Source organism: Balaenoptera physalus (assembly GCF_965194825.1).
Source record: "Balaenoptera physalus genome assembly, chromosome: Y".
Classification (NCBI taxonomy): domain Eukaryota; kingdom Metazoa; phylum Chordata; class Mammalia; order Artiodactyla; family Balaenopteridae; genus Balaenoptera; species Balaenoptera physalus.
The window spans coordinates 24,464,918-24,488,469 of NC_138904.1; positions in this window are offsets into that span (position 1 = coordinate 24,464,918).

The following is a 23,552-nucleotide window of genomic DNA, read 5'->3' on the forward strand; positions in this document are numbered from 1 at the left end:
GCCTGAGTGAGCCAGAGCCAACAAATCAGCTGCTTCTTTAACCCCATCCTGTCTGAGTGAAGAACAGACGCCCTCAGGTGACCTACACACAGAGCCGGGTCCAAATCCAAAGCTGAAACCTGGGAGCTGTGTGAACAAGAGAGATAAAAGGAAATTTCTCCCAGCAGCCTCAGGAGCAGAGGATTAAATCTCCACAATCAACTTGATGTACCCTGCATCTGTGGAATACCTGAATAGACAATGAATCATCCCAAATTATATATATATATATATATATATATATATATATATATATATATATATATATGTTTTAACCTTTTTGTGAGTGTGTATGTGTATGCTTCTGTGTGTGATTTTGTCTGTATAGCTTTGCCTTCACCATTTGTCCTAGGGTTTGGTCTGTCCGTTTTTTGTTTGTTTGTTTTTCACTTTTAAACTTTTTTGCTTCATAATTATTTTTATTCTTTATTTTAATAACTTTTCTTTTATTTAACTTTATTTTATTTTATCTTCTTTCTTTCTTTTTCTCCCTTTATTCTGAGCCATGTGGCTGAAAGGCTATTTGTGCTCCAGCCAGGTGTCAGCACTGTGCCTCTGAGGTGGGAGAGCCAACATCAGGACACTGGTACTCAAAGGACTTCCAAGCTCCTGTAATATCAAATAGCAAAAATCTCACAGAGATCTCCATCTCAACGCCAAGACGCAGCTTCAATCAACGACCAGCAAGCTACATTGCCGGACATCCTATGTCAAACAAGTAGCAAGACAGGAACACAACCCCACCCACTAGCAGAGAGGCCACCAAAATCATAATAAGACCACAGACACCCCAAAGCACACCACCAGACATGGACCTGCCAAACAGAAAGACAAGATCCAGCCTCATCCACCAGAACACAGGCACTAGTCCCCTCCACTAGGAAGCCTGCACAACCCACAGAACCAACCTTAGATACTGGGGATAGACAGCAAATACAACAGGAAATATGAACCTGCAGCCTGAGAATAGGAGACCCCAAACACAGCAAGTCAAGCAAAATGTGAAGACACAAAAACACAGAGCAGATGAGGAGCAAGGCAGAAACTCACCAGATTTAACCAATGAAGAGGATATAGGCAGTCTACCTGAAAAAGTATTCAGAATAATGATAGTAAAGATGATGCAAAATCCTGAAAATAGTATAGAAAAAATACTAGAAACGTTTAACAAGGACCTAGAAGAACTAAATAGCAAACACACAGTGATGAACAGCAAAATAAATGAAATTAAAAATTCTCTAGTAGGGATCAATATCAGAATAACAGAGGCAGAAGAACGGATAAGTTACCTGAAAGATAATATAGTGAAAATAACTACTGCAGAGCAGAATAAAGAAAAAAAAAATGAAAAGAACTGAGGACAGTCTCAGAGACCTTTAGGACAACATTAAATGCACCAATATTCGAATTATAGGGGTCCCAGAAGGAAAAGAGAAAAAGAAAGGGACTGAGAAAATATTTGAAGAGATTATAGTTGAGAATTTCCCTAATTTGAGAAAGGAAATAATTAATCAAGTCCAGAAAGCACAGAGAGTCAAATACAGGATAAATCCAAGGAGAAACATGCCAAGACACATATTAATCAAACTACCAAATATTAAATACAAAGAAAATATATTAAAAGCAGCAAGGGAAAAACAACAAATAACACTCAAGGGATTCCGCATAAGGATAACAGTTGATCTTTAAGCAGAATCTCTGCAAACCATACTAGAGTGGCAGGACATATTTCAAGTCATGAAGGAGAAAAACCTACAACCAAGATTAATCTACCCAGCAAGGATCTCATTCAGATTTGATGGAGAAATTAAAACTTTTACAGAAAAGTAAAAGCTAAGAGAATTCAGCATCACCAAACCAGCTTTACAACAAATGCTAAAGCAACTTCTCTAGGCAAGAATCACAAGAGAAGGAGAAGACCTACAATAACAAACCCAAAACAATTAAGAAAATGGTAATAGGAACATATATACCGATAATTAACTTAACTGTAAATGGATTAAATGCTCCAACCAAAAGACACAGACTGCCTGAATGGATACAAAAACAAGACCCGTATATATGATGTCTACAAGAGACCCACTTCAGACCTAGGGACACATACAGAATGAAAGTGAGGGCATGGAAAAACATACTCTATGCAAATGTAAATCAAACGAAAGATAGAATAGCAAATCTAATATGAGACAAAAAAACTTTAAAACAAAGACTATTACAAGAGACAAAGAAAGACAGTACATAATGATCAAGTGATCGATCCAAGAAGAAGATATAACAATTGTAAATATTTAGGCACCCAAAATAGGAGCCCCTCAATACATAAGGCAAATACTAACAGCCATAAAAGGGGAAAACGACAGTAACTCAATCATAGTAGGGGACTTTAACAACCCACTTTCACCAATGGACAGATCATCCAAAATAAAAATAATTAAGGAAACACAATCTTTAAATGATATATTAAATAAGATGGACTTAATTGATATTTATAGGACATTCCATCCAAAAACAACAGAATACACTTTCTTCTCAAGTTCTCATAGAACATTCTTCAGGATAGATCATTCCTTGGATCATAAATCAAGCCTTCATAAATTAATGAAAGTTGAAATCATATCAAGTATCTTTTCCGTCCACAGCACTATGAGACTAGATATCCATTAAAAGAAAAATCTGTAAAAAATACAGACACATGGAAGCTAAACAATACACTACTTAATAACCAAGAGATCACTGAAGAAATCAAAGAGGAAATCAAAAATACCTAGAAACAAATGATAATGTAAACACCACGACCCAAACCTATGTGATGGAGCAAAAACAGTTCTAAGAAGGAAGTTTATAGCCATACAATCCTACATTAAGAAACAAGAAACGTCTCAAATAAACAAACTAACCTTACACCAAAAGCTTTTTGAGAAAGAAGGACAAAAAATCCCCAAACTTAGCAGAAGGAAAGAAATCATAAAGATCAGATCAGAAATAAATGAAAAAGAAATGAAGGAAACGATAGCAAAGATATATAAAACTAAAACCTGGTTCTTTGAGAAGATAAACAAAATTGATAAACCATTAGCCACACCTATCAAGAAAAAAAGGGAGAAGACCCCAGTCAATAGAATTAGAAATGAAAAGAGACAAGTAACAACTGACACTGCATAAATACAAACGATCATGGGAGATTACTACAAGAAACTCTATGCCAGTAAAATGGACAACTGGGAAGAAACGGACAAATTCTTACAAATGCACACTGTTCTGAGACTGACCCAGGAGAAACAGTAAATATGAACAGTCCAATCACAAGCATTGAAATTGAAACTGTTAATAAAATCTTCCAACAAATAAAAACCCAAGACCAGATGGATTCACAGGCGAATTCTATCAAACATTTAGAGAAGAGCTAACACCTATCCTTCTCAAACTCTTCCAAAATATTGCAGAGGGAGGAACACTCTCCAAATGAGAGTGAGGCCACCATCACCTGATACCAAACACAGACAAAGATGTCACAAAGAAAGAAAACTACAGTCCAATAACACTGATGAAGATAGATGCAAAATTCCTCAACAAAATACTAGCAAACAGAATCCAACAGCACATTAAAAGGATCATACATCGTGATCAAGTGGGATTTATCCCAGGAAGGCAAGGATTCTTTGATAAACACAAATAAATCAAAGTGATATACCATATTAATAAATTGAAGGACAAAAACCATATGATCATCCCTACAGATGCAGAGAAAACTTTCTACAAATTCAACACCCATTTATGATAAAAACCCACCAGAAAGCAGGCATAGAGGGAACTTTTCTAAACATAATATAGGCCATATATGACAAACACACAGCCAACATCGTCCTCAATGGTGAACAACTGAAATCGTTTCCACTAAGATCAGGAACAAGACGTGGTTGCCCACTCTCACCCTAATTATTAAACATAGTTTTGGAAGTTTTAGCCACAGCAATCAGAAAACAAAAAGAAATAAAAGTAATCCAAATTGGAAAAGAAGAAGTAAAACTGTTTCTGTTTTCAGATGACAAGATACTATACATAGAGAATCCTAAAGATGCTACCAGGAAACGACTAGAGTTAATCAATGAATTTGGTAAAGTAACAAGATACAAAATTAATGCACAGAAATCTCTAACATTCCTATACACTAAAGATGAAAAATAAGAAACTGGAATTAAGGAAATACTCCCATTTACCACTGCAACAAAAAGAATAAAACATCTAGGAATAAACCTACCTAAGGAGACAAAAGACCTGTATGCAGAAAATTATAAGACACTGATGAAAGAAATTATAGATGATACAAATAGATGGAGAGATATACCATGTTCCTGGACTGGAAGAATCAACATTGTGAAAATGACTCTACTACCCAAAGCAATCTACAGATTCAATGCAATCCCTATCAAACTACCACTGGCATTTTTCACAGAACTAGAACAAAAAATTTCACAATTTGTATGGAAACACAAAAGACCCCGAATAGCCAAAGCAATCTTGAGAAAGAAAAACGGAGCTGGAGGAATCAGGCTCCCTGACTTCAGCCTATACTCCAAAGTTACAGTAATCAACACAGTATGGTACTACACAAAATCAGAAATAAAGATCAATGAAACAGGATAGAAAGCCCAGAGGTAAACCCACGCACATATGGTCACCTTATCTTTGATAAAGGAGGCAGGAATATACAGTGGAGAAAAGACAGCCTCTTCAATAAGTGGTGCTGGGAAAACTGGACAGGTACATGTAAAAGTATGAAGTTAGAACACTCCCTAACACCATACAGAAAAATAAACTCAAAATGGATTAAAGACCTAAATGTAAGACCAGATACTATCAAACTCTTAGAGGAAAACATAGGCAGAACACTCTATGACATAAATCACAGCAAGATCCTTTTTGGCCCACTTTCTAGAGAAATGGAAATAAAAACACAAATAAACAAATAGGACCTAATGAAACTTAAAAGCTTTTGCACAGCAAAGGAAACCATAAACAACACGAAAAGACAACCTTCACAATGGGAGAAACTATTTGCTAATGAAACAACTGACAAAGGATTAATCTCCAAAATTTACAAACAACTCATGCAGCTCAATATCAAGAAAACAAACAACCCAATCCAAAAATGGGCAGAAGACCTAAATAGACATTTCTCCAAAGAAGATATACAGATTGTCAACAAACACATGAAAGAATGCTCAATATCATTAATCATTAGAGAAATGCAAATCAAAACTACAATGAGATATCATCTCACACCAGTCACAATGGCCATCATCAAAAAATGTACAAACAAGGAATGCTGGAGAGGGTGTGGAGAAAAAGGAACCCTCTTGCACTGTTTGTGGGAATGTAAATTGATACAGCCACTATGGAGAACATTATTGAGGTTCCTTAAAAAACTAAAAATAGAACTACCACACTACCCAGGAATCCCACTACTGGGCATATACCTTGAGAAAACCATAATTCAAAAACTGTCATGTACCAAAATGTTCATTTCAGCTCTATTTACCAGGACATGGAAGCAATGTAAGTGTCCATCAACAGATGAATGGATAAAGAAAATGTGGCACATATATACAATGGAATATTACTCTGCCATATAAAGAAATGAAACTGAGTTATTTGTAGTGAGATGTATGGACCTAGAATGTGTCATACAGGGTGAAGTAAGTCAGAAAGAGGAAAACAAATACCATATGCTAACACATATATATGACATCTAAGGGGTGGGGGAATGGTCATGAAGAACCTAGGGGCAAGATGGGAATAAAGACACAGACCTACTAGAGAATGGAGTTGAGGATATGGGGAGGGGGAAGGGTAAGCTGTGACAACGTGAGAGAGTGGCATGGACAAATATACACTACAAAACGTAAAATAGATAGCTAGTGGGATGCAGCCCCATAGCACAAGAAGATCAGCTCTGTGCTTTGTGACCACCTAGAGGAGTGGGATAGGGAGGGTGGGAGGAATGGAGATGCAAGAGGGAAGAGATATGGGAACACATGTAAATGTATAACTGACTAACTTCGTTATAAAGCAGAAACTAGCACATCATTGTAAAGCAATTATATTCAAATAAAGATGTTTAAAAAAAAGACACAAAAAATTATTACCAAGATCAAAATCAAGAAGCTTTCCCTTTTGTTTTCTGCTAGGATTCTTATAGTCTTAGTTTATGTTTTAAACTATTTTAATTGATTATTTTGTGTGGTATAAATAAGGGTCCAATTTTTTTCACTTCTTTCCCTTGTTGAAGGCTTATTTCTAGGCTTTCTATTCTATTCCATTGGTCCATTTGTCTGTCTTTGTAGCATTACCTTTCACTTCAGTGACTATAGTTTTGTAATATATTCTTTTTTTTGAATTGTAGAATTTTATTTATTTTTTTATACAGCAGGTTCTTATTAGTTATCCATTTTATACATATTAGTATTTATATCAATCCCAATCTCCACAATATATTCTGAAATAAGAAAATATTACACTTCCAGCTTTGTTCTTATTTCTCAGTATTACTATGGCTATTTGGGGTCTTTTGTGATTCCAAATGAATTTTAGAAATATGTTTTCTCTTTTTGGCAAAAAATGCCTTTGGGTTTTATAGGGATCAAACAGAATTTATTCATCACTGTGCATAGTATGGATACTTTTAAACAGTATTACTCTTCCAATACATGAACACAGACGTCTTTATATTTATGGGCAACTTCCTTAATTTCTTTTGTGAATATTTTTAGTGTAGGATTCTTTCAATATATTAGTTAATTTTATCCTGGAGTATTTTATTATTTTTAATCTCTTGTAAATGGATACTACTTTCTAAATTTACTGTTTGGATAATTCATTGTTATTGTATACAAACATGACTAAATTTTGTATGTTGGCTTTGCATCCTGAAATTTTACTGAATATGTTTATTGGTTCTAAGAGATTTTTGTCAGAGTCCTTAGGATTTTCTACATTTTAGGTCAAATAATCTAAAACAGAGACAATTTCTTCTCATATTTAGAGGGCTTTCATCGTTTTCTTTCCTAATTGCTCTTGCAAAGACTTATATTACTGTACTGAATAGAAATGGCAAGTGTGGCCACCCCTGTCATTCCTGATATAAAGTCTGTGTCTTTATTCCCGTCTTACCCCTGGCTCTTCGTAACAGTTTTTTTTTCTTTGATTCCATATATATGTGCTACCATACGGTATTTGTTTGTCTATTTCTGACTTACTTCACTCGTATGAGAGACTCTAGGTCCATCCACCTCACTACAAATAACTCAATTTCGTTTCCTTTTATGGCTGAGTAGTATTCCATTGTATATATGTGCCACATCTTCTTTAACCATTCATCTGTCCATGGACACTTAGGTTACTTCCATGTCCTAGCTATTGTAAATAGAGCTACAATTAACATTGTGGTACATGACTTTTTTGAATTATGGATTTCTCAAGGTATATGCCCAGTAGTGGGATTGCTGGGCCGTATGGTAGTTCTATTTTCAGTTTTTAAAGAAACCTCCATACTGTTCTCCATAGTGTGTGTATCAATTTACATTCCCACCAACAGTGCAAGAGGAGTCCCCTTTCTCCACACCCTGTCCAGCATTTATTATTTGTAGATTTTTTGATGATGGCCATTCTAACCGGTATGAGATGACATTGTATTGTAGTTTTGATTGACATTTATCTAATGATTAATGATGTTGGGCATGCTTTCATGTGTTCGTTGGATGATTAATGCTGTTGAGCATTCTTTCATGTGTTCGTTGGATGATTAATGCTGTTGAGCATTCTTTCATGTGTTTGTTGGCAATCTGTGTACCTTCTTTGGACAAATGTCTGTCTAGGTCTTCTGCCCATTTTTGGATTGGGTTGTTGTTTTTTTTATATTGAGCTGCTTGTATGTTTTGGAGATTAATCCTTTGTCAGTTGCTTCATTGGAAGTATTTTCTCCCATTCTGAGGGTTGTCTTTGAGTCTGGTTTATGGTTTCCTTTACTGTGCAAAACCTTTAAGTTTCATTAAGTCCCATTTGTTTATTTTTGTTTTTATTTCCATTTCTCTAGGAGAGGGGTTAAAAAGGATCTTGCTGTGATTTATGCCATAGAGTGTTCTACCTATATTTTTCTCTAAGAGTTTGATAGTGTCTGGCCTTACATTTAGGTCTTTAATCCATTTTGAGTTTGTTTTGGTGTATGGTGTCAGGGAGTGTTCTAATTTAATTCTTTTACATGTAGCTGTCTAGTTATCCCAGCACCACTTATTGAAGAGGCTGTCTTTTCTCCACTGTAAATTCTTGCCTCCTTTAGCAAAAATAAGGTGACTATATGTGCGTGGGTATATCTCTGGGCTTTCCTTCCTGTTTCACTGATCTATATTTCTGTTTTTGAGCCAGTACTATACTTTCTTGATTACTGTAGCTTTGTAGTATAGTCTGAAGTCAGGGAGGCTGAATTCTCCAGTTCCCATTGTCTTTCTCAAGATTGCTTTGATTATTCGGGGTCTTTTTTGTTTCCATACAAATTGTGAAATATTTTGTTCCAATTCTGGGAAAAATGCCAGTGGTAGTTTGATAGGGATTGCATTGAATCTGTAGATTGCTTTTGGTAGTATAATCATTTTCACAATGTTCATTCTTCCAACCCAAGAACATGATATACCTCTCCATCTCATCTTTAATTTCTTTGATTAGTGTCTTATAATTTTTTGAATACAGGTCTTTTGTCTCCTTCGGTAGGTTTATTACTAGATATTTTTTTCTTTTTGTTGCAATGGTAAAAGAGAGTGTTTTCTTAATTTCAATTTCTGATTTTTTATCATTAGTGTATAGGAATGCAAAAGATTTCTGTGCATTAATTTTGTATCCTGCTACATTACCAAATTCATTGACTAGCTCTACTAGTTTTGTGGTCGGATCTTTAGGATTCTCTTTGTATAATGTCATGTCATTGGTAAACAGTGTCAGCTTAAATTCTTCTTTTCTGATTTGGATTCCTTTTATTTCTTTTTCTTCTGTGATTGATGTAGCTAAAACATCCAAAACTATGTTGAATAATAGTGGTGAGATTGGACAACCTTGTCTTGGTCCTGATATTAGTGGAAATGTTTTCAATTTTTTACCATTGAGGACGATGCTGGCTGTGGATTTGTCATATATGGCTTTTATAATGCTGAGGCAAGTTCCCTCTATGCCTACTTTCTGGAGGGTATTTATCATACATGGGTGTTGAAATTTGTCAAAAATTTTCTCTGAGTCTATTGAGTTGATCATATGTTTTTTCTCCTTCAATTTGTTAATATGGTGTATCACATTGATTGATTTGGGTATATTGAAGATTCCTTACATTCCTGCGATAAACCCCACTCGATCATGATGTTTGATTCTTTGAATGTGCTGTTAGATTCTATTTGCTAGTATTTTGTTGAGGATTTTTGCATCTATGTTCATCAGTGATATTGGCCTGTAGTTTTCTTTCTTTGTGACATCTTTGTCTGGTTTTTGTGTCAGGGGGACGGTGGCCTCCTAGAATGAGTTTGGGAGTGTTCCTCCCTGTGCTATATTTGGAAGAGTTTGAGAAGGATAAGTGTTAGCTCTTCTCTAGTTGTTTCATAGAATTCTCCTGTGAAGCCATCTGGTCCTGGGCTTTTGTTTATTGGAAGATTTTTAATCACAGTTTCAATTTCAGTGCTTATGATTGGTTTGTTCATATTTTCTATTTCTTCCTGGTTCAGCATTGGAAGGTGTGCATTTCTAAGAATTTGTCCATTTCTTCCAGGTTGTCCATTTTATAGGCATGTAGTTGCTTATAGTAATCTCTCATGATCCTTTGTATTTCTGCAGTGTCAATTGTTGCTTCTCCTTTTTCATGTCTACTTCTGTTGATTTTAGTCTTCTCCCTTTTTTTTCTTGATGAGTCTGGCTAATGGTTTATCAATTTTGTTTATCTTCTCAAAGAACCAGCTTTTAGTTTTGTAGATCTTTGCTATTGTTTCCTTCATTTCTTTTTCATTTGTTTCTGATCTGGTCTTTATGATTTCTTTCCTTCTGCTAAGTTTGGGGATTTTTTGTTCTTCTTTCTCTAATAGCTTTTGATGTAAGGTTTGTTTATTTGAGATGTTTCTTTTTTCTTAACGTAGGATTGTATGGCTATAAACTTCCCTCTTAAAACTGTTTTTGCTCCATCCCATAGGTTTTGGGTCGTGGTGTTTTCATTGTCATTTGTTTCTAGGTATTTTTGATTTCCTCTTTGATTTCTTCAGTGATCTCTTAGTTATTAAATAGTGTATTGTTTAGCTTCCATGTGTTTGTATTTTTTACAGATTTTTCCTTTAATGGATATCTAGTCTCATAGCACTGTGGACGGAAAAGATACTTGATATGATTTCAACTTTCATTAATTTATGAAGGCCTGATTTCTGACCCAAGGTATGATCTATCCTGGAGAATGTTCTATGAGCACTTGAGAAGAAAATGTATTCTGTTGTTTTTGAATAGAATGTCCTATAAATACCAATGAAGTCCAACTTGCTTAATATATCATTTAAAGCTTGTGTTTCCTTATTTATTTTCATTTTGAATGATGTCCATTGGTGAAAATGGGGTATCAAAGACCCCTCTTATGGGCTTCCCTGGTGGTGCAGTGGTTGAGAATCTGCCTGCCAATGCAGGGGACATGGGTTCGAGCCCTAGTATGGGAAGATCCCACATGCCGTGGAGCAGCTAGGCCCGTAAGCCACAACTACTGAGCCTGTGCGTCTGGAGCCTGTGCTCCATAACACAAGAGGCCGCGACAGTGAGAGGCCCATGCAATGCGATGAAGAGTGGCCCCCGCTCGTGGCAACTAGAGAAAGCCCTTGCACAGAAACAAAGACCCAACACAGCCAAAAAAAAAAAAACCCTATTATGATTGTGTTACTGTCAATTTCCCCTTTAATGGCTGTTAATATTTGCTTTATGTATTGTGGTGCTCCTATGTTGTGTGCATAAATATTTACAATTGTTTTATCTTCTTGGATTGTTCCATTGATCATTATATAGTGTCCTTCTTTTTCTTTTGTAATAGTCTTTGTTTAAAAATCTATTTTGTCTGATATGAGAATTGTTACTCCAGCTTTCCTTGATTTCCATTTGCATGGAATGTCTTTTTCCATCCCCTCACTTTCACTCTGTATGTGTCCCTAGGTCAGAGGAGGGTACTTCGTAGACAGCATATTTACATTTTTGTTTTTATATCCATTCAGCCAGTCTATGTCTTTTGGTTGGAACATTAAATCCATTTACATTTAAGGTAGTTACTGATATGTATGTTTGTTCCTATTCCCATTTTTTAAATTGTTTTGGGTTTGTTATTGTAGGTCTTTTTCTTCTCTTCTGTTTCCTGCCTAGGGAAGTTCCTTTAGCATTTGGCGTAGTGCTGGTTTGTTGGTGCTGAATTCTCTTAGCTTTTGCTTGTCTGTAAAATTTTTAATTTCTCCATCGAATCTGAATGAGATCCTTGCTGGGTAGAGTAATCTTGTTTGTATGTTTTTCTCCTCATCACTTTAAATATGTTCTGCCACTCCCTTCTGGTTTGCAGAGTTTCTGCTGAAAGACAAGCTGTTAACTTTATGGGGTTCCCCTTGTGTGTTATTTGTTGTTTTTCCCTTACTGCTCTTAATATTTTTTCTTTGTATTTAATTGTTGATAGTTTGATTAATACGTGTCTCGTCGTATTTCTCCCTCAATTTATACTTATGGGAGTCTCCGTGCTTCCTGGACTATATTAACTATTTCCTTTCCCATATTAGTGAAGTTTTCAACTATAATCTCTTCAAATATTTTCTCAGTCCCTTTCTCTTTTTCTTCTTCTGGGACCCCTATAATTCAAATGTTGGTGTGTTTAGTGTTGTCTCAGTGTTCTCTGCGACTGTGCTTAATTCTTTTCATTCTTTTTTCTTTATTCTGCTCTTCAGTATTTATTTCCACTGTTTTATCTTCCAGGTCACATATCCGTTCTTCTGCCTCAGTTATTCTGCTATTGATCACTCTTAGAGAATTTTTAATTTCATATATTGTATTGTTCATCACTGTTTGTTTGCTCTTTTGTTCTTCTAGGTCCTTGTGAAACGTTTCTTGTATTTTCTCTATCCTATTTCCAAGAGTTTGGATCATCTTTACTCTCATTATTCTGAAATCTTTTTTGTGTAGACTGCTTATTTCTTCTTCATTTGTTAGGTCTGGTGGGTTTTTGCCTTCGTCCTTCGTCTGCTGTGTGTTTCTCTCTCTTCTCATTTTACTTAACTTACTCTGTTTGGGGTTTCTTTATCGCAGGCTGCAGGTTAGAAGTTCCTGTTGTTTTGGTGTCTCTCCTAGTTGCTAAGGTTGCTTCAGTGGGTTTTGTAGGCTTCCTGTTGGAGATGACTAGTGCCTGTGTTCTGGTGGATGAGGCTGGCCCTTGTCTTTCTGGTTGGCAGGTCCACGTTTGGTGGTGTGTTTTGGGCTCTCTGTGGCCTTATTATGATTTTAGGCAGGCTGTGTGCTAATAGATGCGTTTGTGTTCCTGCCTTGCTAATTGTTTGGCATAGCATGTCCAGCACTGTAGCTTGATGGTCGTTGAGTGGAGCTGGGTCTTGGTGTTGAGAGGGAGATGTCTGGGAGATTGTTACCCTTTGATATTACGTGGAGCTGGGTGGTTTCTTGTGGACCAGTGTCCTGAACTTGGCTCTCCCACCTCAGAGGCACAGCCCTCACACCTGGCTGGAGCACCAAGAGCCTGTCATACACACAGCTCAGAATAAAAGTGAGAAAATAAATAAATAAATAAAGAAAGAAAGAAAGAAAGAAAGAAAGAAGATAAAATAAAATAAAGTAAAATATTTCAAATTAAAAAAAGTAGTAAAAAAAATTTTAAGTAATAAAAAAATAAAAAGAAAGAAAGAAGAGAGCAGCAAAACCAAAAGACAAATCAACCAATGATAACAAATGTTAAAATTTATACATAAAAAACAAACAAGCAAAAAAGAAAATACAGACAGAACCCTAGAACAAATGGTAAAAGTGAAGCTATACAGACAAAATCACACATAGAAGCATACATATACACACTCATAAAAAGGGAAAAAGGATAAAAAATATATATAGCATTGCTCCCAAAGTCCACCTCCTCAATTTGGGATGATTTGTTGTCTACTCAGGTATTCCACAGATGCAGGATACATCAAGTTGATTGTGGACACTTAATCCACTGCTCCTGAGGCTGCTGGGAGAGATTTCCCTTTCTCTTCTTTGTTAGCACAGCTCCTGAGGTTCAGGTTTGGATTTTCACCCGCCTCTGCATGTAGGTCGCCTGAGGGCATCTGTTCTTCACTCAGACAGGACGGGGTTAAACTAGCAGCTGATTCGGTGGCTCTGGTTCACTCAGGCCATGGGGAGGGAGGGATACGGAGTTCTTGGTGAGCCTGCGGCTGCAGAGCCCAGTGTGATGTTGCACCAGCCTGAGGTGTGTTGTGTGTTCTCCCAGGGAAGTTGTCCTGGATCACTGGACCCTGGCAGTGGCAGGCCACACAGGCTCCAGGGAGGAGAGGTGTGGATAGTGACCTGTGCTTGCTCACAGGCTTCTTGGTGGCTGCAGCAGCAGCCTTAGCATCTCATGCCTGTCCCTGGGGTCCACGCTGATAACCACGGCTCGTGCCTGTCTCTGGAGCTCATTTAAGTGGCGCTCTTAATCCCCTCTCCTCATGCACCAGGAAACAAAGAGCCAAGAAAAAGTCTTTTGCCTCTTTGGCACCTCCAGACTTTTCCCCAGACTCCCTCCTGGCTAGCTGTGGTGCACTAGTTCCTTCAACCTGTGTTCACGCCACCAACCCCAGTCTTCTCCATGGGATCCAACTGAAGCCCAAGCCTCAGCTCCCAGCACCTCCTGCCCCAGCGGGTGAGCAGACAAGCCTCTCAGGCTGGTGAGTACTGGTTGGCACTGATCCTCTGTGTGGGAATCTCTCTGCTTTGTCCTCCACACCCCTGTTGCTGCGTTCTCCTCCGTGGCTCTGAAGTTTCCCCCTACCACCCCCGTCTCCACCCACGAAGGGACTTCCTAGTGTTTGGAAACATCTCCTCCTTCACAGCTCCCTCCAATTTGTGCAGGTCCCTCTAATTTCTTTTGTCTCTGTTTTTTCTTTTTTGTTTTGCCTTACCCAGGTATGTGGGAAGTTTCTTGCCTTTTGGGAGGTCTGAGATCTTCTGCCAGCATTCAGTAAATGTTCTGTAGGAGCTATTCCACATGTAGACGAATTTGTGATGTATTTGTAGGGAGGAAGGTGATCTCTGCATCTTACTCTTCCGCCATCTTGAAGCTCTTTCCTGACTGGCTCCCTGCCGTCCACCTGCCACACCAATATAGACTTTTAAAATGATCCACATCAAAACAAAATATTTTTAAAAAGGTATGCACTTAAGAAAATCTTTTTGTGTTTCCTTTTCAAGCTACAATCATTAAAACATGCACAGCTTAATGAACTTGCCTCTTCCCAACACAAGGGGTCTCCAGAGAGTCCCACACAACTGTACATCTGAAAGTGAGTTCTCTGGAATACAAAGAGGAAGCAGAATCGAGGGAACATAGAAGCTGATGCTTACAAAACCAGAACTCTGAATAGTGTATCTGAGGCCATAGGTTTAGAGAATCCAGTAGCAGCAAAATCAATGGTACACACAGCTCCAGCCTGGCAAAAGCACCAACCCATTCCACCAGTGATAACAGAGAAGCAGCACCAGTGGAGACTAGGATTCCATGCCTTAATCACTGTAGACACTCATGACCCTGCTCTTCTAAACACATTTCAGAGTGGGGAGACCACAAACCTTACAACCCTGGACAGAGTAGACAACCTGCATGATCCACAACTATCCCCCTTACCCTGCCCACAAGGTGGAGACTGTGTCTCAGGGGATCAGAGATACAAGGAAATTTCCCCTATCCCAGAGACAACAGATATTTTGGCAGAGGCAAGGAAGCAACTATCAAAATTCCCAAGAATTGACAAAGAAGCATTTATACTCAATTAAAAATTAACATCAAATAAAATTTTAGAAAAAGAATAAGAGAAACCCTAAAGAATAAATAATGAAAGAGAGATAACCAGTCTACTAGACACTGAGTTCAAAAAGGGGGTAATCAAAATGTTATTTCAATTAAGAAAGCTTATCAGTAAAATCCCAGTAATTGTTTTCATTGCGTTTTTTTTTTTCTTTTTTCATATTGAGCTGCATGAGCTGTTTTTATATTTTGGAGATTAATTACTTGGCAGTTGCTTCATTTGGAAATATTTTCTAACGTTCTGACGGTTGTCTTTTCGTCTTGTTTTTTGTTTTCTCTGCTGTGAAAAAGCATTTATGTTTAATTAGGTCCCATCTGTTTATTTTTATTTTATTTTCATTACTCTAAGAGGTGGGTCAAAAATGACCTTTCTGTGGTTTATGTCAAAGGATTGTTCCTAAGTTTTCCTCTAAGGGTTTTATAGTGTCTGGACTTATATTTAGTTTTTTTAACCCACTTTGAGTTTATTTTTGTGTATGATGTTGGGGAGTGTTATAATTTTATTCTGGTAAATGTACCTGTTCAGTTTTCCAGGCAACATGTATGAAAAAGCCTCTCTTTTCTCCATTGTGTATTCTGTCCTCCTTTGTCATAGATTAGATGGCCATAGGTGCGTGGGTTTATCTCTGGGCTTTCTATCGTGTTCCATTGGTCTATATTTGGTTTTGTGACAATACCATACTGTCTTTATTACTGTAGCTTTGTTATATAGTCTGAAGTCAGGGAGCCTGATTCCTCAAGCTCCGTTTTTCTTTCTCTAGATTGCCCTGGTTAGTTCGGTTCTTTTGTGTTTCCATGAAGATTGTAAAATATTTTGTTCTAGTTCTGTGAAACCTGTCGCTGGTAATTTGATAGGGATTGCATTGAATCTGTAGACTGCTTCCAGTAGTATAGTCATTTTCAAAATATTGACTCTTCCAATCCAAGATCATGGTAAATCTCTCTATCTGTTTGTGTCATATTTGATTACTTTCATCAGTATCTTATCGTTTTCTGCATATAGATCTTTTGCCTTCTTAGGTAGGTTTATCCTAGGCATTTTACTCTTTTTGATGTGATATAAAATGGTACTGTTTCCTTAATATATCCTTTTGGTCTTTTGTTGTTACCGCATAGGAATGCAAGAGCTTTATGTGTATTAATTTTTTATCCTTCATTTTTAACGAATTCATTGAGCTCTTGTAGTTTCCTGGTGGCATCTTTAGGGTTTTCTTTGTATAGTATCATGTTTTCTACAAAAAGTAATACTTTTACATCTTCTTTTCCATTTTGAATTCTTTATTTTCTTTCTCCTCCCTGATTGCCATGGCCAGGACTTCTAAAACTATGTCAAATAATAGTGGTGAGATTGAACCTTTTATTTTGTTCCTGATCTTAGAGGAAATGCTTTCAGTTTTTCACCATTCAGAATGATGTTTCTTGTGGTTTTGTCATATATGGCCTTTATTATGTTGAGGTAGGTTCCCTCTATGCCCACTTTCTGGCTAATTTTTATCATAAATTCTTGTAGAAGATTGTCAAAAATTTTTCTTCATCAATGAGAGGATGATATGATTTTAGTCTTCAATTTTTTTATAAGCTGTATCACACTGATTGATTTGTCTGTATTGAAGAATCCGTGCATCCCTGGAAAAAATCCCATTTGTTCATGGTGTATGATCTTTTTAATGTATTGTTGGATTTGGATTTCTAGTATTTTTTGAGAAGTTTTGCTGGTATGTTCATCAGAGATATTGGTCTTAATTTTCTTTTTCTGTCATATCTTTATCTGGTTTTAGTATCAGGGTGTTGGTGACCTCATAGAATGGGCTTAAGAGTGTTCCTACCTCTGCAATTATTTGGAAGAGTTTGAGAAGGATTGGTGTTAACTTTTCTATAAATGTTTGTTACAATTCACCTGTGAAGCCATCTGGTCCTGGTCTTTAGTTTGTTGGAAGATTTTTAATCACAGTTTAAACTTCATTACTTCTGATTTGTCTCTTCATATTTTCGGTTTATTCCTTGCTCAATTTGGAAGGTTGTACCTTTCTAAGAGTTTGTACATTTGTTCCAGGTTGTCCATTTTATTGGCATATAGATACTTGCAATAGTCTCTTATGATCATTTGTATTTGTGCAGTGTTCATTATAACTTCTCCTTTTTAATTCCCAACTTCATTGATTTGACTCCTTTCCCTTATTTTGTGGATAAATCTGATGAAAGGTTTATTAATTTTCTTTATCTTCTCAAAGAACCAGTTTTTAGTTTTATCGATCTTTGCTATTTCTTTCTTCATTTCTATTTCATTTAATTGTGCTCTGTTTTTTATGTTTTATTTCTTTCTACTAACTTCAGGTTTTGTTTGTTCTTCTTTCTCTAGGTCATTCAGGTGTAATGTTAAGTTGTTTATTTGAGATTTTTCCTGTTTCTTCAGGTAAGATTTTATGGAAATAAACTTTCCTCTTAAAACTGCTTTTGCTGTATAGGCTTTCGGTCTTCGTGGTTTTTTGATTTCCTCTTTGATTTCTTCAGTGATCCATTGGCTGTATAGTAGCATATTGTTTAGCTTCCCACTTTTGTGTTTTTCACATTTTTTTGTTTTCCTGTAATTGACTTCTAATCTCATAGAATTGTGGTCAGAAGATACTTAATACAATTTCAATTTTCTTAAATTTGCCAAGGATTGGTTTGTTACCAAACATGTGATCTATCTTGGAGAATGTACCATGTGCACTTGAAAGGAAAGAGTATTCAGCTGCATTCAAATGTAATGTTCTGTAAATATCAATTATGTCCATTGTGTCAAATGTTTCACTTAAGGTTTTGTGTTTCCTTATTAATATTCTGTCTGGATGATATGTCCATTGATGGAAGTGGGGTGTTAAAGTCTCCTACTATTATTGTGTAACTGTTGATTTGCCTTTTATGACTGTTAGCATTTGCCTTATATATTGAGGTGCTCCTATGTTGGGTGCATAATATTTACAATTTTTATATATTCTTCTTGGATTGATACCTTGATTATTATGTAGTGTGCATCCTTGTCTCTTATGACTGTCTTTATTTTAAAATCTATATTTTTCTGATATGAGTACTGCTACTTCACTTTTCTTTTCATTTCTCTTCGCATGGAATAACTTTTTCCATCTCTTCACTTTCATTCTGTGTGTCTCTATGTCTGACATGGATCTGTTGTAGACAACATATATACAGATCTGTTTTTGTATCCATCAGCCACTGTGTGTTTTTTGGTTGGAGCATTTAATCCATTTACATTTAAAGGAATTATGGATATGTATGCTTCTTTTACCATTTTATTAATAGTTTTGGGTTTGTTTTTGTATGTAATTTTCTCTCACTTCCAGCCTAGAGAAATTGTTTTATCATTTGTTGTACATCTGGTTTGCTGGGGCTGAATTCTATTACCTTTGCTTGTCTGTATAGTTTTCAATTCTCTGTCAAATCTGAAAGAAATTCTTACTGGGTAGAGTAATCTTGGTTGTAGGTTTTTTGCTTTCATCATTTTAAATATATCATGTCACTCCCTTCAGGCTTGCAGAGTCTCTGTTGAAAAATTATCTGATAGACTTATGGATATCCCCTTGTATGTTATTTGTTGCTTTTAATATTTATTCTTTTTATTTAATAGTTGTTAATTTGATTAATATGTGTCTTGCTATGTTTCTCTTTGGGTTTAACCTGTATGGGACTCTCTGTGCTTCCTGGACATGAGTGACTATTTCCTTTCCCATATTAAGGAAATTTTCAACCAAAAATCTCTTCATATATTTTCTCAGATCCTTGTTCTTTCTCTTCTTCTTTGGGGCCCCTATAAGTTGAATGTTGGTATAGTTAATGTTGTTTCAGAAGTCTCTGAGACTGTCTTCATTTCTTTTCATTTTCTTTATTCTGTTCCACAGCAGTTATTTCTACCATGTGTCTTCCAAATCACCTATCCGTTTTTCTTCCTCAGTTTTTCTTTTCTATTGATGACTTCTAATGTATTTTTTATTTCAATTTTTGTGTTTCATCACCCTTTCTTTTTTATTTTTTCTAGGTTTTTGTTAAACATTTCTTGTATCTTCTTGATCTGTGCCTCTATTCATTTTCTGAGTTCTCTGTACATGTTTACTATCATCGTTCTGAATTCTTTTTCAGGTAGATTGCCTATTACCTCTTCATTTATTTGGTCTTATGGGTTTGTACCTTGCTCTTTTGTCTGAAATATATTTCGTTGTCATTTCATTTTGTTTAATTGCTGTGTTTGTACTCTCCTTTTCACAGGCTCCAGGATCATAGTTCTACTTGCTTTTGTCTTCTGCCCCCTCTTGGGTGAAATTTGTCCAGGGGTTTGTGTAGACTTCTTGGTGGGAGTGACTGGTACCTTTGCTCTCTTGGCTAGAGCTGTGTCTTGCCCCTCTGTTGGGCAGGATTGCATTGAGTGGTTGTTTTGGGGTGTCTCTGAGCTTAGTACATCTTGAGACAGCCTGTCTACTGATGCATTTGTCTGCATGCCTGTGTTGCCGGTTTTCTGGCCTGAGTCATCCAGAATTGGAGTCTGCAGGCAATTGGGTGGAACCAGGTATTGATGTTGAGATGGAGACTTCCAGGAGAGCACACAATGGTTAATATTCCCTGGGTCGAGGAATTCTCTGGCTGTCCAGCATCCTGAATTCAGTGCTCCCACACTGGGATCTCAGATCCAACACCTGTTTGGGGAACCAAGACCCCACAAGCCACAGCCACAGGCAAAAAAAAACAAAAACAAAAACAAAAAACAAAAAAAAGAAACAAGCAAACCCCAAGACAAGTAGCAATAACAAAGGGAAACAACATGAATAAAAGAAAGTATTAAAAAAAGAAGAAAACATTATTAAAGAAACAAAAACAAACAAAAAAAGACAAAAAAGAAAACAGTGAAACAACAAAAGTACCCTCAAAAGGAAACAAACAATAAAAACAAACCAACAAAATCTAAAAACAAAAACAACAAGCAAAGTAAAAAATGCAAAGAAAACATAAAAGAAACTCAAAAAAGTTGATAAAAGAAAAAGGATAAAACATACTAAACAATAAAAAAACACAAACAACAAAATAGAAAAATAAACACTGAAAAATAAAAACTATATTTTAAATGTTAGTAAAATAAAATAAAAATAAATGAATAAAATTATTAAAGAAATAAAAAAAAACTACAGAACAAAATGAAACAATGATAATTTTTCTTGGAGCCTCTGCTGTCAGTGTCCTTTCCCTTATACTGAGCCACAGCCAAATTTTGCCTCCCCAGTAGTCCTTCCAATACCTCTAGGTAGATCTCTGGGCCTGCTCTGGGCACTGTGGTCACAGATCAGACTCTGACCTGGCCCCACTGCCACATGTACCTGCCCACAAATTACACAGCTGCTAAAGCTAGACTGGTTTCCATTGCTGGAACATTTATGGTCCATTCAGATATCCCACAGATGTAGGGTTTACCAAGCCAGTGACCAGGATATAATCCATAGATGATTCAGGTGTATAGACAGACTTCTCTTCCTTTTCCTTAGTTGCACAGCCCTTGTAGCTCAGCTTTGGTTTTGGCCCCACCCCTGCATGTGAACCACTCTCAGTCATCTGTTCCCCACCCAGGTGAGAGGGGGCAAAACCAGTGGCTGACTGGGGCACACGTGCTTGATTGGGCTGAGGAGGGTTAAGGTGGCCACAACTCTGGTGCACATGCTCAGTCCATTGGGATCCCCCTTTATTGCCTGATTTTTCATTGGGAGTACTTCCTCTGCCTTTTAAAGTCACTTAAAGATTTATGTGTCTGTAAATTTAAGAGATAGTTATCTACTGTGGTCCTTTTGTAAAATATAAATATAGTTGATGTACAATATTATATGTTACAGTTGTACAACATAGAGATTAACAATTTTTAAAGATTATACTCCATGTATAGTTATTAGAAAATATTGACTATATTCCCTGAGTTGTACAATATATTTTTATAACTTATTTATTTGAAACATAATAGTTTGTACCTCTTAATCCCCTACTCTTATCTTGCCCCTTCTCTCCTTCCTCTCTTCACTGGTAACCATTTATTTGTTTTCTTTCTCTGTGACTCTGTTTCTTTTTTCTCATATTCACTAGTTTGTTTATGTAGTTTGGTCTTAAAAGTGTGTTTTTAATATGAGGGCATGTGTGTGTAGATTGTGTGTGTTCAGGGTCTTTAGTGTAAGTGTTGGTTTTGATATGGATGTCACCATATCTTTCCTTGGGGCATATTGGCTGACATCATCATTCTAGGGAATATGGTTCATGCTGGATTATCTAAATACTGTGCAGGATGTGATGCAGGACCTTTTCTATTTTCCATGGATGTTTTCACCCTGTCAGGGTGTGGTCTGCTGTGCAGCTGTTGGAGTAGAATCCCTGAGAGTGGAGCTCTATCAAATTCTGTTCCCCCTGAGTGTGTGCCCTGCCCCAAAGGAGAGGAATGTTGAAGTAAGGTGAGGGTCATGTGTTCCCAGAGCTGTGATGTGCTGCCTGGGTAGGCATCTGAAGCTTGGCTAAGACACAGCTTATGGTTGCTCCTTTCCCTTTTTGTGGTCATCCCAGATCTAGCACACAGCTGTGGCATGGAATGGTAGAGTTGGAATATTAACTAGGATGGATTTGGAAGTCAAGGCATTGTGGTTTCACGTATTGAGACAGCTGCACTGCCAACAGTGATTTGGGCTGCCTCTGTGGCAGTTTTCTCCCAGGACCTGTCTGCCCCAGAACAATAACAAGTCATGGTGTGGAGTGCAGTTGAGGGTGGATATGGTGTGGGGGGGGGGCGAGCACTCACTGGGCTGGGACACAAGCTACAGCACTTCTGTGACACTGCCCAGGTAAGCACCATCATTGGCCACTATTGTCTCACCTGGACTACACCTCAGACCCTTTGGCCATCTCTGCATCCCAAAATCAAGTCTTCTCCCAGGACTTTCTGCTGCAGATACAACACCCACCTGTGGTGTTGAGAGGGTGGGGCCAGAGCATTATACTTTGGTGGGAGTAGGGAATGAAGCATTTTGGTTCTCCATGCCAGTTGAGTAAGTGCTGACAATGGACACTGCCACCCCACTTGGACAAAAGCCCATGTCCCTAGGTTCTTTCTGTGTATCTAGACTGAACCTTTTACCATGGCCAAGCTGGACAAGATCCTACACCAAGCTCTGATGAAGAATGTGAAAGGCTGTGATATTTACCATTTGAATTGGGGAGTGTAGCTAGGTAGCAGACACCAGGGCAAAGCTCTCTTTTCACTGATTCTTGGCAGGCCAGCATCCACATACCCTACCTGAGTACAGTTTAGGATTTTCCAGCCATTCAAGCTGTCACAGAAGTTCTGCCAGAAGCCAAGGGAGCTTGACTCCTCCATGGTGGACCCCAGGATTGGGACACCCAGTGTGTGTCTCTACCCATTCCACTCCCCAGGGCAAGGCTCCACCCATGTGGACCATCCCTTCCTTTCAGAATCCTCCCAAGAGTGGAGGTCTGGACCCTATGCATTTTTTTCTGTCCTTCCTAGTTACATGGAAATCTTTTTGCAGCTTTGGTTGTATAACAGTTCTTCTGTGAGTTTCTAGTTAGTTTTCCATGATAATTTTTCCATACCTAGTTGTTTTTTCACTTTGTTTGGTGGGTAGGTTAGCTCCACGTCCTCTTACCACACTGTCTATTCTGACCCCATCCATGACATCATTTTATAGAAACCCAGAGAAAATACAAAATTATAAACATAGAGCAGAGACACAAAACATTAAAAAAGAGAAGATTGAGTAACACTTTTTCAAGATATAGTGTTACCATTTCAGTCTTATTAGCTGACCTCAGACACAGGATTGTGATCAGAAGCCTAAGTCCCCCTGGCATGACCAGCAGTGTTTACAGCATTCCAGAGTATTTACACTCTTACAATGCTGCACATTTCAACATAACTCAGTGGAATATGATCAAAGTATTCATGAATATTACATATTTCTAATCTAATACATATTTTCTCATATTTCACATATCACATATTTAGTATTGTACATTGGACAAATTTTTTATTCTATCACCCTCACCTTCTTCAAGTCCCCACATTTAAGTAATTTGGTTACTAAATACAACTGTCTCAAGTGAGGGGTTACTTCCTGGTTATAGGTTGTAAGTGATATAAGTTATGTGGTGTATATAAATCTATTTTGACAATTTAAGATTCACACTGACATTTCTGGACAAAGTTCTGAGTGTAAGTAGAAAGATACTTGGAAAATAATGAAGTTATAAGTTATAGGAGTAAGAATCATTGATTTCATATGGGGGGTAGGTGATGAAGAGACAGTTAACAAGTCCAGCATATGAGAAAAGAATACCTTAGATGTCTGGAAGTATGGGTTAAGGGTAAATAATTAATACTTTG